General features: G+C 34.0%; 6 non-coding genes across 6 annotated transcripts; all 6 read left to right on the forward strand.

The window, feature by feature from the left end:
- Nucleotides 1-3,062: 3,062 nt before the first annotated feature.
- TRNAL-CAA (transfer RNA leucine (anticodon CAA)) lies at nucleotides 3,063-3,171 on the forward strand. The gene is made up of 2 exons: nucleotides 3,063-3,100; nucleotides 3,126-3,171. It is a non-coding gene; the product is annotated as a tRNA-Leu (tRNA).
- Nucleotides 3,172-5,368: 2,197 nt separating this feature from the next.
- Nucleotides 5,369-5,477, forward strand: TRNAL-CAA (transfer RNA leucine (anticodon CAA)). The gene is made up of 2 exons: nucleotides 5,369-5,406; nucleotides 5,432-5,477. It is a non-coding gene; the product is annotated as a tRNA-Leu (tRNA).
- Nucleotides 5,478-6,521: 1,044 nt separating this feature from the next.
- On the forward strand, nucleotides 6,522-6,630 carry TRNAL-CAA (transfer RNA leucine (anticodon CAA)). Its single transcript has 2 exons — nucleotides 6,522-6,559; nucleotides 6,585-6,630. It is a non-coding gene; the product is annotated as a tRNA-Leu (tRNA).
- Nucleotides 6,631-8,827: 2,197 nt separating this feature from the next.
- TRNAL-CAA (transfer RNA leucine (anticodon CAA)) lies at nucleotides 8,828-8,936 on the forward strand. Its single transcript has 2 exons — nucleotides 8,828-8,865; nucleotides 8,891-8,936. It is a non-coding gene; the product is annotated as a tRNA-Leu (tRNA).
- Nucleotides 8,937-11,132: 2,196 nt separating this feature from the next.
- On the forward strand, nucleotides 11,133-11,241 carry TRNAL-CAA (transfer RNA leucine (anticodon CAA)). Its single transcript has 2 exons — nucleotides 11,133-11,170; nucleotides 11,196-11,241. It is a non-coding gene; the product is annotated as a tRNA-Leu (tRNA).
- A 3,349-nt stretch (nucleotides 11,242-14,590) lies between these two features.
- On the forward strand, nucleotides 14,591-14,699 carry TRNAL-CAA (transfer RNA leucine (anticodon CAA)). Its single transcript has 2 exons — nucleotides 14,591-14,628; nucleotides 14,654-14,699. It is a non-coding gene; the product is annotated as a tRNA-Leu (tRNA).
- Nucleotides 14,700-15,758: the final 1,059 nt, after the last annotated feature.

Here is a 15,758-nt window from a genome sequence, read left to right on the forward strand (position 1 = left end):
GTTTTAAAATTCTAAAGTTCAGTTCATGTAGAAATTGACTGTTGAAATAATGTTTTACATAGAAACAGAATTTGATGGCAGATAAGAACCACTTGGCCCATGTAGTCTGCTCCTTTTCATGTATCCTTTAGGCAACTTCAATCCTATTTGCTCCTTACATTTCTCTTAAGGATATTCTTATGCCTATCCCAAGCGTGTTTAAATTGTTTCACCATTTAGCTTCAACAACATCGGATGGGAGGCTTTTCTATTTATCAACTACCCTTTCTGTGAAGTAATTTTTCTTCAAATTTCCTCTAAGTCTACCTCCCTCCAGTTTCAGTGCATGTCCTCGTGTTCTTGTACATCTCTTCCTTTGAAGAATAAGTATTGTTTGCACAACATTCTTTTAGTATTCAGTAATCTAAACATAAAACACAAGAATAATTGGCATCGAAAGTATTTTAAGGCTCTTAGACTTTACATATAACGTGATATACAATTTACTTCTAAGACAAACTAATCTGTTCTGCTAGGATGAAGACCTTAGTAAAGGGTGGCAACAGTAATTTTGAAGGATAACACTTTAGCTTGAGCCATTTTTCCTAAATAATGTTATTTAAGAAACAGCTTTTAGAGGAAATGCATTAATCTAAGATCTTGATTTAATGACCCCTTTTTCAACAAGGCCAAATTATTTGTCAAAATCACAATCAAAAATATAAATAGTAAAATGATAAACCCTAACAGGAAGCAGGTTTGGACATACTGATGTGCTTGTCAGGATGGCCGAGCGGTCTAAGACACCAGACTCAAGATTCTACTCTTCCAGTTAATGGGAATTCTGGTCTCTGTAAAGAGGCGTAGGTTCAAATCCCACTTCTGACAATATATTTTTGCTCTTTGGTTATGTTTTACACTCAAAATGACTGACATTGAGAAGTATGCTCAGGACATCCACAGTCTTTCAATCTTTCCTCTCCCAGACATTGATATCTTGATCCCATTTATTTCTAAGCAATATGAAGCACAATGATTGAATGAATTAAAGGGCATAGACACTTTTAAAGACCTAAGAATTGATCGATTTTCCCATCTACATTCCAATCAAGATCAAACTACATTAGACTTAATTAATTAAATTATTCTTAAATGATAAAGACACTATGATTAGTTTTAAAATTCTAAAGTTCAGTTCATGTAGAAATTGGCTATTGAAATAATGTATTACATAGAAACAGAATTTGATGGCAGATAAGAACCACTTGGCCCATGTAGTCTGCTCCTTTTCATGTATCCTTTAGGCAACTTCAACCCTATTTGCTCCTTACATTTCTCTTAAGGATATTCTTATGCCTATCCGAAGCGTGTTTAAATTGTTTCACCGTTTAGCTTCAACAACATCGGATGGGAGGCTTTTCTATTTATCAACTACCCTTTCTGTGAAGTAATTTTTCATCAAATTTCCTCTCAGTCTACCTCCCTCCAGTTTCAGTGCATGTCCTCGTGTTCTTGTACATCTCTTCCTTTGAAGAATAAGTATTGTTTGCACAACATTCTTTTAGTATTCAGTAATCTAAACATAAAACACAAGAATAATTGGCATTGAAAGTATTTTAAGGCTCTTAGACTTTACATATAACGTGATATACAATTTACTTCTAAGACAAACTAATCTGTTCTGCTAGGATGAAGACCTTAGTAAAGGGTGGCAACAGTAATTTTGAAGGATAACACTTTAGCTTGAGCCATTTTTCCTAAATAATGTTATTTAAGAAACAGCTTTTAGAGGAAATGCATTAATCTAAGATCTTGATTTAATGACCCCTTTTTCAACAAGGCCAAATTATTTGTCAAAATCACAATCAAAAATATAAATAGTAAAATGATAAACCCTAACAGGAAGCAGGTTTGGACATACTGATGTGCTTGTCAGGATGGCCGAGCGGTCTAAGACACCAGACTCAAGATTCTACTCTTCCAGTTAATGGGAATTCTGGTCTCTGTAAAGAGGCGTAGGTTCAAATCCCACTTCTGACAATATATTTTTGCTCTTTGGTTATGTTTTACACTCAAAATGACTGACATTGAGAAGTATGCTCAGGACATCCACAGTCTTTCAATCTTTCCTCTCCCAGACATTGATATCTTGATCCCATTTATTTCTAAGCAATATGAAGCACAATGATTGAATGAATTAAAGGGCATAGACACTTTTAAAGACCTAAGAATTGATCGATTTTCCCATCTACATTCCAATCAAGATCAAACTACATTAGACTTAATTAATTAAATTATTCTTAAATGATAAAGACACTATGATTAGTTTTAAAATTCTAAAGTTCAGTTCATGTAGAAATTGGCTATTGAAATAATGTATTACATAGAAACAGAATTTGATGGCAGATAAGAACCACTTGGCCCATGTAGTCTGCTCCTTTTCATGTATCCTTTAGGCAACTTCAACCCTATTTGCTCCTTACATTTCTCTTAAGGATATTCTTATGCCTATCCGAAGCGTGTTTAAATTGTTTCACCGTTTAGCTTCAACAACATCGGATGGGAGGCTTTTCTATTTATCAACTACCCTTTCTGTGAAGTAATTTTTCATCAAATTTCCTCTCAGTCTACCTCCCTCCAGTTTCAGTGCATGTCCTCGTGTTCTTGTACATCTCTTCCTTTGAAGAATAAGTATTGTTTGCACAACATTCTTTTAGTATTCAGTAATCTAAACATAAAACACAAGAATAATTGGCATTGAAAGTATTTTAAGGCTCTTAGACTTTACATATAACGTGATATACAATTTACTTCTAAGACAAACTAATCTGTTCTGCTAGGATGAAGACCTTAGTAAAGGGTGGCAACAGTAATTTTGAAGGATAACACTTTAGCTTGAGCCATTTTTCCTAAATAATGTTATTTAAGAAACAGCTTTTAGAGGAAATGCATTAATCTAAGATCTTGATTTAATGACCCCATTTTCAACAAGGCCAAATTATTTGTCAAAATCACAATCAAAAATATAAATAGTAAAATGATAAACCCTAACAGGAAGCAGGTTTGGGCATACTGATGTGCATGTCAGGATGGCCGAGCGGTCTAAGGCGCCAGACTCAAGATTCTACTCTTCCAGTTAATGGGAATTCTTGTCTCTGTAAAGAGGCGTGGGTTCAAATCCCACTTCTGACAATATTTTCTTGCTCTTTGGTTATGTTTTACACTCAAAATGACCGACATTGAGAAGTATGCTCAGGACATCCACAGTCTTTCAATCTTTCCTCTCCCAGACATTGATATCTTGATCCCATTTATTTCTAAGCAATATGAAGCACAATGATTGAATGAATTAAAGGGCATAGAAACTGTTAAAGACCTAAGAATTGATCGATTTTCCCATCTACATTCCAATCAAGATCAAATTACATTAGACTTAAATTAATTAAATTATTCTTAAATGATAAAGACACTATGATTAGTTTTAAAATTCTAAAGTTCAGTTCATGTAGAAATTGACTGTTGAAATAATGTTTTACATAGAAACAGAATTTGATGGCAGATAAGAACCACTTGGCCCACGTAGTCTGCTCCTTTTCATGTATCCTTTAGGCAACTTCAATCCTATTTGCTCCTTACATTTCTCTTAAGGATATTCTTATGCCTATCCCAAGCGTGTTTAAATTGTTTCACCATTTATCTTCAACAACATCGGATGGGAGGCTTTTCTATTTATAAACTACCCTTTCTGTCAAGTAATTTTTCTTCAAATTTCCTCTAAGTCTACCTCCCTCCAGTTTCAGTGCATGTCCTCGTGTTCTTGTACATCTCTTCCTTTGAAGAATAAGTATTGTTTGCACAACATTCTTTTAGTATTCAGTAATCTAAACATAAAACACAAGAATAATTGGCATCGAAAGTATTTTAAGGCTCTTAGACTTTACATATAACGTGATATACAATTTACTTCTAAGACAAACTAATCGGTTCTGCTAGGATGAAGACCTTAGTAAAGGATGGCAACAGTAATTTTGAAGGATAACACTTTAGCTTGAGCCATTTTTCCTAAATAATGTTATTTAAGAAACAGCTTTTAGAGGAAATGCATTAATCTAAGATCTTGATTTAATGACCCCTTTTTCAACAAGGCCAAATTATTTGTCAAAATCACAATCAAAAATATAAATAGTAAAATGATAAACCCTAACAGGAAGCAGGTTTAGACATACTGATGTGCTTGTCAGGATGGCCGAGCGGTCTAAGACACCAGACTCAAGATTCTACTCTTCCAGTTAATGGGTATTCTGGTCTCTGTAAAGAGGCGTAGGTTCAAATCCCACTTCTGACAATATATTTTTGCTCTTTGGTTATGTTTTACACTCAAAATGATTGACATTGAGAAGTATGCTCAGGACATCCACAGTCTTTCAATCTTTCCTCTCCCAGACATTGATATCTTGATCCCATTTATTTCTAAGCAATATGAAGCACAATGATTGAATGAATTAAAGGGCATAGAAACTTTTAAAGACCTAAGAATTGATCGATTTTCCCATCTACATTCCAATCAAGATCAAATTACATTAGACTTAAATTAATTAAATTATTCTTAAATGATAAAGACACTATGATTAGTTTTAAAATTCTAAAGTTCAGTTCATGTAGAAATTGGCTATTGAAATAATGTATTACATAGAAACAGAATTTGATGGCAGATAAGAACCACTTGGCCCATGTAGTCTGCTCCTTTTCATGTATCCTTTAGCCAACTTCAACCCTATTTGCTCCTTACATTTCTCTTAAGGATATTCTTATGCCTATCCGAAGCGTGTTTAAATTGTTTCACCGTTTAGCTTCAACAACATCGGATGGGAGGCTTTTCTATTTATCAACTACCCTTTCTGTGAAGTTATTTTTCATCAAATTTCCTCTAAGTCTACCTCCCTCCAGTTTCAGTGCATGTCCTCGTGTTCTTGTACATCTCTTCCTTTGAAGAATAAGTATTGTTTGCACAACATTCTTTTAGTATTCAGTAATCTAAACATAAAACACAAGAATAATTGGCATTGAAAGTATTTTACGGCTCTTAGACTTTACATATAACGTGATATACAATTTACTTCTAAGACAAACTAATCTGTTCTGCTAGGATGAAGACCTTAGTAAAGGGTGGCAACAGTAATTTTGAAGGATAACACTTTAGCTTGAGCCATTTTTCCTAAATAATGTTATTTAAGAAACAGCTTTTAGAAGAAATGCATTAATCTAAGATCTTGATTTAATGACCCCATTTTCAACAAGGCCAAATTATTTGTCAAAATCACAATCAAAAATATAAATAGTAAAATGATAAACCCTAACAGGAAGCAGGTTTGGACATACTGATGTGAATGTCAGGATGGCCGAGCGGTCTAAGGCGCCAGACTCAAGATTCTACTCTTCCAGTTAATGGGAATTCTGGTCTCTGTAAAGAGGCGTGGGTTCAAATCCCACTTCTGACAATATTTTCTTGCTCTTTGGTTATGTTTTACACTCAAAATGACCGACATTGAGAAGTATGCTCAGGACATCCACAGTCTTTCAATCTTTCCTCTCCCAGACATTGATATCTTGATCCCATTTATTTCTAAGCAATATGAAGCACAATGATTGAATGAATTAAAGGGCATAGAAACTTTTAAAGACCTAAGAATTGATCGATTTTCCCATCTACATTCCAATCAAGATCAAATTACATTAGACTTAAATTAATTAAATTATTCTTAAATGATAAAGACACTATGATTAGTTTTAAAATTCTAAAGTTCAGTTCATGTAGAAATTGGCTATTGAAATAATGTATTACATAGAAATAGAATTTGATGGCAGATAAGAACCACTTGGCCCAAGTAGTCTGCTCCTTTTCATGTATCCTTTAGGCAACTTCAACCCTATTTGCTCCTTACATTTCTCTTAAGGATATTCTTATGCCTATCCGAAGCGTGTTTAAATTGTTTCATCGTTTAGCTTCAACAACATCGGATGGGAGGCTTTTCTATTTATCAACTACCCTTTCTGTGAAGTAATTTTTCATCAAATTTCCTCTAAGTCTACCTCCCTCCAGTTTCAGTGCATGTCCTCGTGTTCTTGTACATCTCTTCCTTTGAAGAATAAGTATTGTTTGCACAACATTCTTTTAGTATTCAGTAATCTAAACATAAAACACAAGAATAATTGGCATTGAAAGTATTTTAAGGCTCTTAGACTTTACATATAACGTGATATACAATTTACTTCTAAGACAGCTAATCTGTTCTGCTAGGATGAAGACCTTAGTAAAGGGTGGCAACAGTAATTTTGAAGGATAACACTTTAGCTTGAGCCATTTTTCCTAAATAATGTTATTTAAGAAACAGCTTTTTAGAAGAAATGCATTAATCTAAGATCTTGATTTAATGACCCCATTTTCAACAAGGCCAAATTATTTGTCAAAATCACAATCAAAAATATAAATAGTAAAATGATAAACCCTAACAGGAAGCAGGTTTGGACATACTGATGTGCATGTCAGGATGGCCGAGCGGTCTAAGGCACCAGACTCAAGATTCTACTCTTCCAGTTAATGGGAATTCTGGTCTCTGTAAAGAGGCGTGGGTTCAAATTCCACTTCTGACAATATTTTCTTGCTCTTTGGTTATGTTTTACACTCAAAATGACCGACATTGAGAAGTATGCTCAGGACATCCACAGTCTTTCAATCTTTCCTCTCCCAGACATTGATATCTTGATCCCATTTATTTCTAAGCAATATGAAGCACAATGATTGAATGAATTAAAGGGCATAGAAACTGTTAAAGACCTAAGAATTGATCGATTTTCCCATCTACATTCCAATCAAGATCAAATTACATTAGACTTAAATTAATTAAATTATTCTTAAATGATAAAGACACTATGATTAGTTTTAAAATTCTAAAGTTCAGTTCATGTAGAAATTGACTGTTGAAATAATGTTTTACATAGAAACAGAATTTGATGGCAGATAAGAACCACTTGGCCCACGTAGTCTGCTCCTTTTCATGTATCCTTTAGGCAACTTCAATCCTATTTGCTCCTTACATTTCTCTTAAGGATATTCTTATGCCTATCCCAAGCGTGTTTAAATTGTTTCACCATTTATCTTCAACAACATCGGATGGGAGGCTTTTCTATTTATAAACTACCCTTTCTGTCAAGTAATTTTTCTTCAAATTTCCTCTAAGTCTACCTCCCTCCAGTTTCAGTGCATGTCCTCGTGTTCTTGTACATCTCTTCCTTTGAAGAATAAGTATTGTTTGCACAACATTCTTTTAGTATTCAGTAATCTAAACATAAAACACAAGAATAATTGGCATCGAAAGTATTTTAAGGCTCTTAGACTTTACATATAAAGTGATATACAATTTACTTCTAAGACAAACTAATCGGTTCTGCTAGGATGAAGACCTTAGTAAAGGATGGCAACAGTAATTTTGAAGGATAACACTTTAGCTTGAGCCATTTTTCCTAAATAATGTTATTTAAGAAACAGCTTTTAGAGGAAATGCATTAATCTAAGATCTTGATTTAATGACCCCTTTTTCAACAAGGCCAAATTATTTGTCAAAATCACAATCAAAAATATAAATAGTAAAATGATAAACCCTAACAGGAAGCAGGTTTAGACATACTGATGTGCTTGTCAGGATGGCCGAGCGGTCTAAAACACCAGACTCAAGATTCTACTCTTCCAGTTAATGGGAATTCTGGTCTCTGTAAAGAGGCGTAGGTTCAAATCCCACTTCTGACAATATATTTTTGCTCTTTGGTTATGTTTTACACTCAAAATGACTGACATTGAGAAGTATGCTCAGGACATCCACAGTCTTTCAATCTTTCCTCTCCCAGACATTGATATCTTGATCCCATTTATTTCTAAGCAATATGAAGCACAATGATTGAATGAATTAAAGGGCATAGAAACTTTTAAAGACCTAAGAATTGATCGATTTTCCCATCTACATTCCAATCAAGATCAAATTACATTAGACTTAAATTAATTAAATTATTCTTAAATGATAAAGACACTATGATTAGTTTTAAAATTCTAAAGTTCAGTTCATGTAGAAATTGGCTATTGAAATAATGTATTACATAGAAATAGAATTTGATGGCAGATAAGAACCACTTGGCCCAAGTAGTCTGCTCCTTTTCATGTATCCTTTAGGCAACTTCAACCCTATTTGCTCCTTACATTTCTCTTAAGGATATTCTTATGCCTATCCGAAGCGTGTTTAAATTGTTTCATCGTTTAGCTTCAACAACATCGGATGGGAGGCTTTTCTATTTATCAACTACCCTTTCTGTGAAGTAATTTTTCATCAAATTTCCTCTAAGTCTACCTCCCTCCAGTTTCAGTGCATGTCCTCGTGTTCTTGTACATCTCTTCCTTTGAAGAATAAGTATTGTTTGCACAACATTCTTTTAGTATTCAGTAATCTAAACATAAAACACAAGAATAATTGGCATTGAAAGTATTTTAAGGCTCTTAGACTTTACATATAACGTGATATACAATTTACTTCTAAGACAGCTAATCTGTTCTGCTAGGATGAAGACCTTAGTAAAGGGTGGCAACAGTAATTTTGAAGGATAACACTTTAGCTTGAGCCATTTTTCCTAAATAATGTTATTTAAGAAACAGCTTTTTAGAAGAAATGCATTAATCTAAGATCTTGATTTAATGACCCCATTTTCAACAAGGCCAAATTATTTGTCAAAATCACAATCAAAAATATAAATAGTAAAATGATAAACCCTAACAGGAAGCAGGTTTGGACATACTGATGTGCATGTCAGGATGGCCGAGCGGTCTAAGGCACCAGACTCAAGATTCTACTCTTCCAGTTAATGGGAATTCTGGTCTCTGTAAAGAGGCGTGGGTTCAAATTCCACTTCTGACAATATTTTCTTGCTCTTTGGTTATGTTTTACACTCAAAATGACCGACATTGAGAAGTATGCTCAGGACATCCACAGTCTTTCAATCTTTCCTCTCCCAGACATTGATATCTTGATCCCATTTATTTCTAAGCAATATGAAGCACAATGATTGAATGAATTAAAGGGCATAGAAACTGTTAAAGACCTAAGAATTGATCGATTTTCCCATCTACATTCCAATCAAGATCAAATTACATTAGACTTAAATTAATTAAATTATTCTTAAATGATAAAGACACTATGATAAGTTTTAAAATTCTAAAGTTCAGTTCATGTAGAAATTGACTGTTGAAATAATGTTTTACATAGAAACAGAATTTGATGGCAGATAAGAACCACTTGGCCCACGTAGTCTGCTCCTTTTCATGTATCCTTTTGGCAACTTCAATCCTATTTGCTCCTTAAATTTCTCTTAAGGATATTCTTATGCCTATCCCAAGCGTGTTTAAATTGTTTCACCATTTAGCTTCAACAACATCGGATGGGAGGCTTTTCTATTTATCAACTACCCTTTCTGTGAAGTAATTTTTCTTCAAATTTCCTCTAAGTCTACCTCCCTCCAGTTTCAGTGCATGTCCTCGTGTTCTTGTACATCTCTTCCTTTGAAGAATAAGTATTGTTTGCACAACATTCTTTTAGTATTCAGTAATCTAAACATAAAACACAAGAATAATTGGCATCGAAAGTATTTTAAGGCTCTTAGACTTTACATATAACGTGATATACAATTTACTTCTAAGACAAACTAATCTGTTCTGCTAGGATGAAGACCTTAGTAAAGGGTGGCAACAGTAATTTTGAAGGATAACACTTTAGCTTGAGCCATTTTTCCTAAATAATGTTATTTAAGAAACAGCTTTTAGAGGAAATGCATTAATCTAAGATCTTGATTTAATGACCCCTTTTTCAACAAGGCCAAATTATTTGTCAAAATCACAATCAAAAATATAAATAGTAAAATGATAAACCCTAACAGGAAGCAGGTTTGGACATACTGATGTGCTTGTCAGGATGGCCGAGCGGTCTAAGACACCAGACTCAAGATTCTACTCTTCCAGTTAATGGGAATTCTGGTCTCTGTAAAGAGGCGTAGGTTCAAATCCCACTTCTGACAATATATTTTTGCTCTTTGGTTATGTTTTACACTCAAAATGACTGACATTGAGAAGTATGCTCAGGACATCCACAGTCTTTCAATCTTTCCTCTCCCAGACATTGATATCTTGATCCCATTTATTTCTAAGCAATATGAAGCACAATGATTGAATGAATTAAAGGGCATAGACACTTTTAAAGACCTAAGAATTGATCGATTTTCCCATCTACATTCCAATCAAGATCAAACTACATTAGACTTAATTAATTAAATTTTTCTTAAATGATAAAGACACTATGATTAGTTTTAAAATTCTAAAGTTCAGTTCATGTAGAAATTGGCTATTGAAATAATGTATTACATAGAAACAGAATTTGATGGCAGATAAGAACCACTTGGCCCATGTAGTCTGCTCCTTTTCATGTATCCTTTAGGCAACTTCAACCCTATTTGCTCCTTACATTTCTCTTAAGGATATTCTTATGCCTATCCGAAGCGTGTTTAAATTGTTTCACCGTTTAGCTTCAACAACATCGGATGGGAGGCTTTTCTATTTATCAACTACCCTTTCTGTGAAGTAATTTTTCATCAAATTTCCTCTCAGTCTACCTCCCTCCAGTTTCAGTGCATGTCCTCGTGTTCTTGTACATCTCTTCCTTTGAAGAATAAGTATTGTTTGCACAACATTCTTTTAGTATTCAGTAATCTAAACATAAAACACAAGAATAATTGGCATCGAAAGTATTTTAAGGCTCTTAGACTTTACATATAACGTGATATACAATTTACTTCTAAGACAAACTAATCTGTTCTGCTAGGATGAAGACCTTAGTAAAGGGTGGCAACAGTAATTTTGAAGGATAACACTTTAGCTTGAGCCATTTTTCCTAAATAATGTTATTTAAGAAACAGCTTTTAGAGGAAATGCATTAATCTAAGATCTTGATTTAATGACCCCATTTTCAACAAGGCCAAATTATTTGTCAAAATCACAATCAAAAATATAAATAGTAAAATGATAAACCCTAACAGGAAGCAGGTTTGGGCATACTGATGTGCATGTCAGGATGGCCGAGCGGTCTAAGGCGCCAGACTCAAGATTCTACTCTTCCAGTTAATGGGAATTCTGGTCTCTGTAAAGAGGCGTGGGTTCAAATCCCACTTCTGACAATATTTTCTTGCTCTTTGGTTATGTTTTACACTCAAAATGACCGACATTGAGAAGTATGCTCAGGACATCCACAGTCTTTCAATCTTTCCTCTCCCAGACATTGATATCTTGATCCCATTTATTTCTAAGCAATATGAAGCACAATGATTGAATGAATTAAAGGGCATAGAAACTGTTAAAGACCTAAGAATTGATCGATTTTCCCATCTACATTCCAATCAAGATCAAATTACATTAGACTTAAATTAATTAAATTATTCTTAAATGATAAAGACACTATGATTAGTTTTAAAATTCTAAAGTTCAGTTCATGTAGAAATTGACTGTTGAAATAATGTTTTACATAGAAACAGAATTTGATGGCAGATAAGAGCCACTTGGCCCACGTAGTCTGCTCCTTTTCATGTATCCTTTTGGCAACTTCAATCCTATTTGCTCCTTACATTTCTCTTAAGGATATTCTAATGCCTATCCCAAGCGTGTTTAAATTGTTTCACCATTTAGCTTCAACAACATCGGATGGGAGGCTTTTCTATTTATCAACTACCCTTTCTGTGAAGTAATTTTTCTTCAAATTTCCTCTAAGTCTACCTCCCTCCAGTTTCAGTGCATGTCCTCGTGTTCTTGTACATCTCTTCCTTTGAAGAATAAGTATTGTTTGCACAACATTCTTTTAGTATTCAGTAATCTAAACATAAAACACAAGAATAATTGGCATCGAAAGTATTTTAAGGCTCTTAGACTTTACATATAACGTGATATACAATTTACTTCTAAGACAAACTAGTCTGTTCTGCTAGGATGAAGACCTTAGTAAAGGGTGGCAACAGTAATTTTGAAGGATAACACTTTAGCTTGAGCCATTTTTCCTAAATAATGTTATTTAAGAGACAGCTTTTAGAGGAAATGCATTAATCTAAGATCTTGATTTAATGACCCCTTTTTCAACAAGGCCAAATTATTTGTCAAAATCACAATCAAAAATCTAAATAGTAAAATGATAAACCCTAACAGGAAGCAGGTTTGGACATACTTATGTGCTTGTCAGGATGGCCGAGCGGTCTAAGACACCAGACTCAAGATTCTACTCTTCCAGTTAATGGGAATTCTGGTCTCTGTAAAGAGGCGTAGGTTCAAATCCCACTTCTGACAATATATTTTTGCTCTTTGGTTATGTTTTACACTCAAAATGACTGACATTGAGAAGTATGCTCAGGACATCCACAGTCTTTCAATCTTTCCTCTCCCAGACATTGATATCTTGATCCCATTTATTTCTAAGCAATATGAAGCACAATGATTGAATGAATTAAAGGGCATAGAAACTGTTAAAGACCTAAGAATTGATCGATTTTCCCATCTACATTCCAATCAAGATCAAATTACATTAGACTTAAATTAATTAAATTATTCTTAAATGATAAAGACACTATGATAAGTTTTAAAATTCTAAAGTTCAGTTCATGTAGAAATTGACTGTTGAAATAATGTTTTACATAGAAACAGAATTTGATGGCAGATAAGAACCACTTGGCCCACGTAGTCTGCTCCTTTTCATGTATCCTTTTGGCAACTTCAATCCTATTTGCTCCTTAAATTTCTCTTAAGGATATTCTTATGCCTATCCGAAGCGTGTTTAAATTGTTTCACCATTTAGCTTCAACAACATCGGATGGGAGGCTTTTCTATTTATCAACTACCCTTTCTGTGAAGTAATTTTTCTTCAAATTTCCTCTAAGTCTACCTCCCTCCAGTTTCAGTGCATGTCCTCGTCTTCTTGTACATCTCTTCCTTTGAAGAATAAGTATTGTTTGCACAACATTCTTTTAGTATTCAGTAATCTAAACATAAAACACAAGAATAATTGGCATCGAAAGTATTTTAAGGCTCTTAGACTTTACATATAACGTGATATACAATTTACTTCTAAGACAAACTAATCTGTTCTGCTAGGATGAAGACCTTAGTAAAGGGTGGCAACAGTAATTTTGAAGGATAACACTTTAGCTTGAGCCATTTTTCCTAAATAATGTTATTTAAGAAACAGCTTTTAGAGGAAATGCATTAATCTAAGATCTTGATTTAATGACCCCTTTTTCAACAAGGCCAAATTATTTGTCAAAATCACAATCAAAAATATAAATAGTAAAATGATAAACCCTAACAGGAAGCAGGTTTGGACATACTGATGTGCTTGTCAGGATGGCCGAGCGGTCTAAGACACCAGACTCAAGATTCTACTCTTCCAGTTAATGGGAATTCTGGTCTCTATAAAGAGGCGTAGGTTCAAATCCCACTTCTGACAATATATTTTTGCTCTTTGGTTATGTTTTACACTCAAAATGACTGACATTGAGAAGTATGCTCAGGACATCCACAGTCTTTCAATCTTTCCTCTCCCAGACATTGATATCTTGATCCCATTTATTTCTAAGCAATATGAAGCACAATGATTGAATGAATTAAAGGGCATAGACACTTTTAAAGACCTAAGAATTGATCGATTTTCCCATCTACATTCCAATCAAGATCAAACTACATTAGACTTAATTAATTAAATTATTCTTAAATGATAAAGACACTATGATTAGTTTTAAAATTCTAAAGTTCAGTTCATGTAGAAATTGGCTATTGAAATAATGTATTACATAGAAACAGAATTTGATGGCAGATAAGAACCACTTGGCCCATGTAGTCTGCTCCTTTTCATGTATCCTTTAGGCAACTTCAACCCTATTTGCTCCTTACATTTCTCTTAAGGATATTCTTATGCCTATCCGAAGCGTGTTTAAATTGTTTCACCATTTAGCTTCAACAACATCGGATGGGAGGCTTTTCTATTTATCAACTACCCTTTCTGTGAAGTAATTTTTCATCAAATTTCCTCTCAGTCTACCTCCCTCCAGTTTCAGTGCATGTCCTCGTGTTCTTGTACATCTCTTCCTTTGAAGAATAAGTATTGTTTGCACAACATTCTTTTAGTATTCAGTAATCTAAACATAAAACACAAGAATAATTGGCATTGAAAGTATTTTAAGGCTCTTAGACTTTACATATAACGTGATATACAATTTACTTCTAAGACAAACTAATCTGTTCTGCTAGGATGAAGACCTTAGTAAAGGGTGGCAACAGTAATTTTGAAGGATAACACTTTAGCTTGAGCCATTTTTCCTAAATAATGTTATTTAAGAAACAGCTTTTAGAGGAAATGCATTAATCTAAGATCTTGATTTAATGACCCCATTTTCAACAAGGCCAAATTATTTGTCAAAATCACAATCAAAAATATAAATAGTAAAATGATAAACCCTAACAGGAAGCAGGTTTGGGCATACTGATGTGCATGTCAGGATGGCCGAGCGGTCTAAGGCGCCAGACTCAAGATTCTACTCTTCCAGTTAATGGGAATTCTGGTCTCTGTAAAGAGGCGTGGGTTCAAATCCCACTTCTGACAATATTTTCTTGCTCTTTGGTTATGTTTTACACTCAAAATGACCGACATTGAGAAGTATGCTCAGGACATCCACAGTCTTTCAATCTTTCCTCTCCCAGACATTGATATCTTGATCCCATTTATTTCTAAGCAATATGAAGCACAATGATTGAATGAATTAAAGGGCATAGAAACTGTTAAAGACCTAAGAATTGATCGATTTTCCCATCTACATTCCAATCAAGATCAAATTACATTAGACTTAAATTAATTAAATTATTCTTAAATGATAAAGACACTATGATTAGTTTTAAAATTCTAAAGTTCAGTTCATGTAGAAATTGACTGTTGAAATAATGTTTTACATAGAAACAGAATTTGATGGCAGATAAGAGCCACTTGGCCCACGTAGTCTGCTCCTTTTCATGTATCCTTTTGGCAACTTCAATCCTATTTGCTCCTTACATTTCTCTTAAGGATATTCTTATGCCTATCCCAAGCGTGTTTAAATTGTTTCACCATTTAGCTTCAACAACATCGGATGGGAGGCTTTTCTATTTATCAACTACCCTTTCTGTGAAGTAATTTTTCTTCAAATTTCCTCTAAGTCTACCTCCCTCCAGTTTCAGTGCATGTCCTCGTGTTCTTGTACATCTCTTCCTTTGAAGAATAAGTGTTGTTTGCACAACATTCTTTTAGTATTCAGTAATCTAAACATAAAACACAAGAATAATTGGCATCGAAAGTATTTTAAGGCTCTTAGACTTTACATATAACGTGATATACAATTTACTTCTAAGACAAACTAGTCTGTTCTGCTAGGATGAAGACCTTAGTAAAGGATGGCAACAGTAATTTTGAAGGATAACACTTTAGCTTGAGCCATTTTTCCTAAATAATGTTATTTAAGAGACAGCTTTTAGAGGAAATGCATTAATCTAAGATCTTGATTTAATGACCCCTTTTTCAACAAGGCCAAATTATTTGTCAAAATCACAATCAAAAATCTAAATAGTAAAATGATAAACCCTAACAGGAAGCAGGTTTGGACATACTTATGTGCTTGTCAGGATGGCCGAG

The sequence above is a fragment of the Taudactylus pleione genome, unplaced genomic scaffold (genome assembly GCF_031769625.1).
Source record: "Taudactylus pleione unplaced genomic scaffold, aTauple2 ptg000612l, whole genome shotgun sequence".
Lineage (NCBI taxonomy): Eukaryota > Metazoa > Chordata > Amphibia > Anura > Myobatrachidae > Taudactylus > Taudactylus pleione.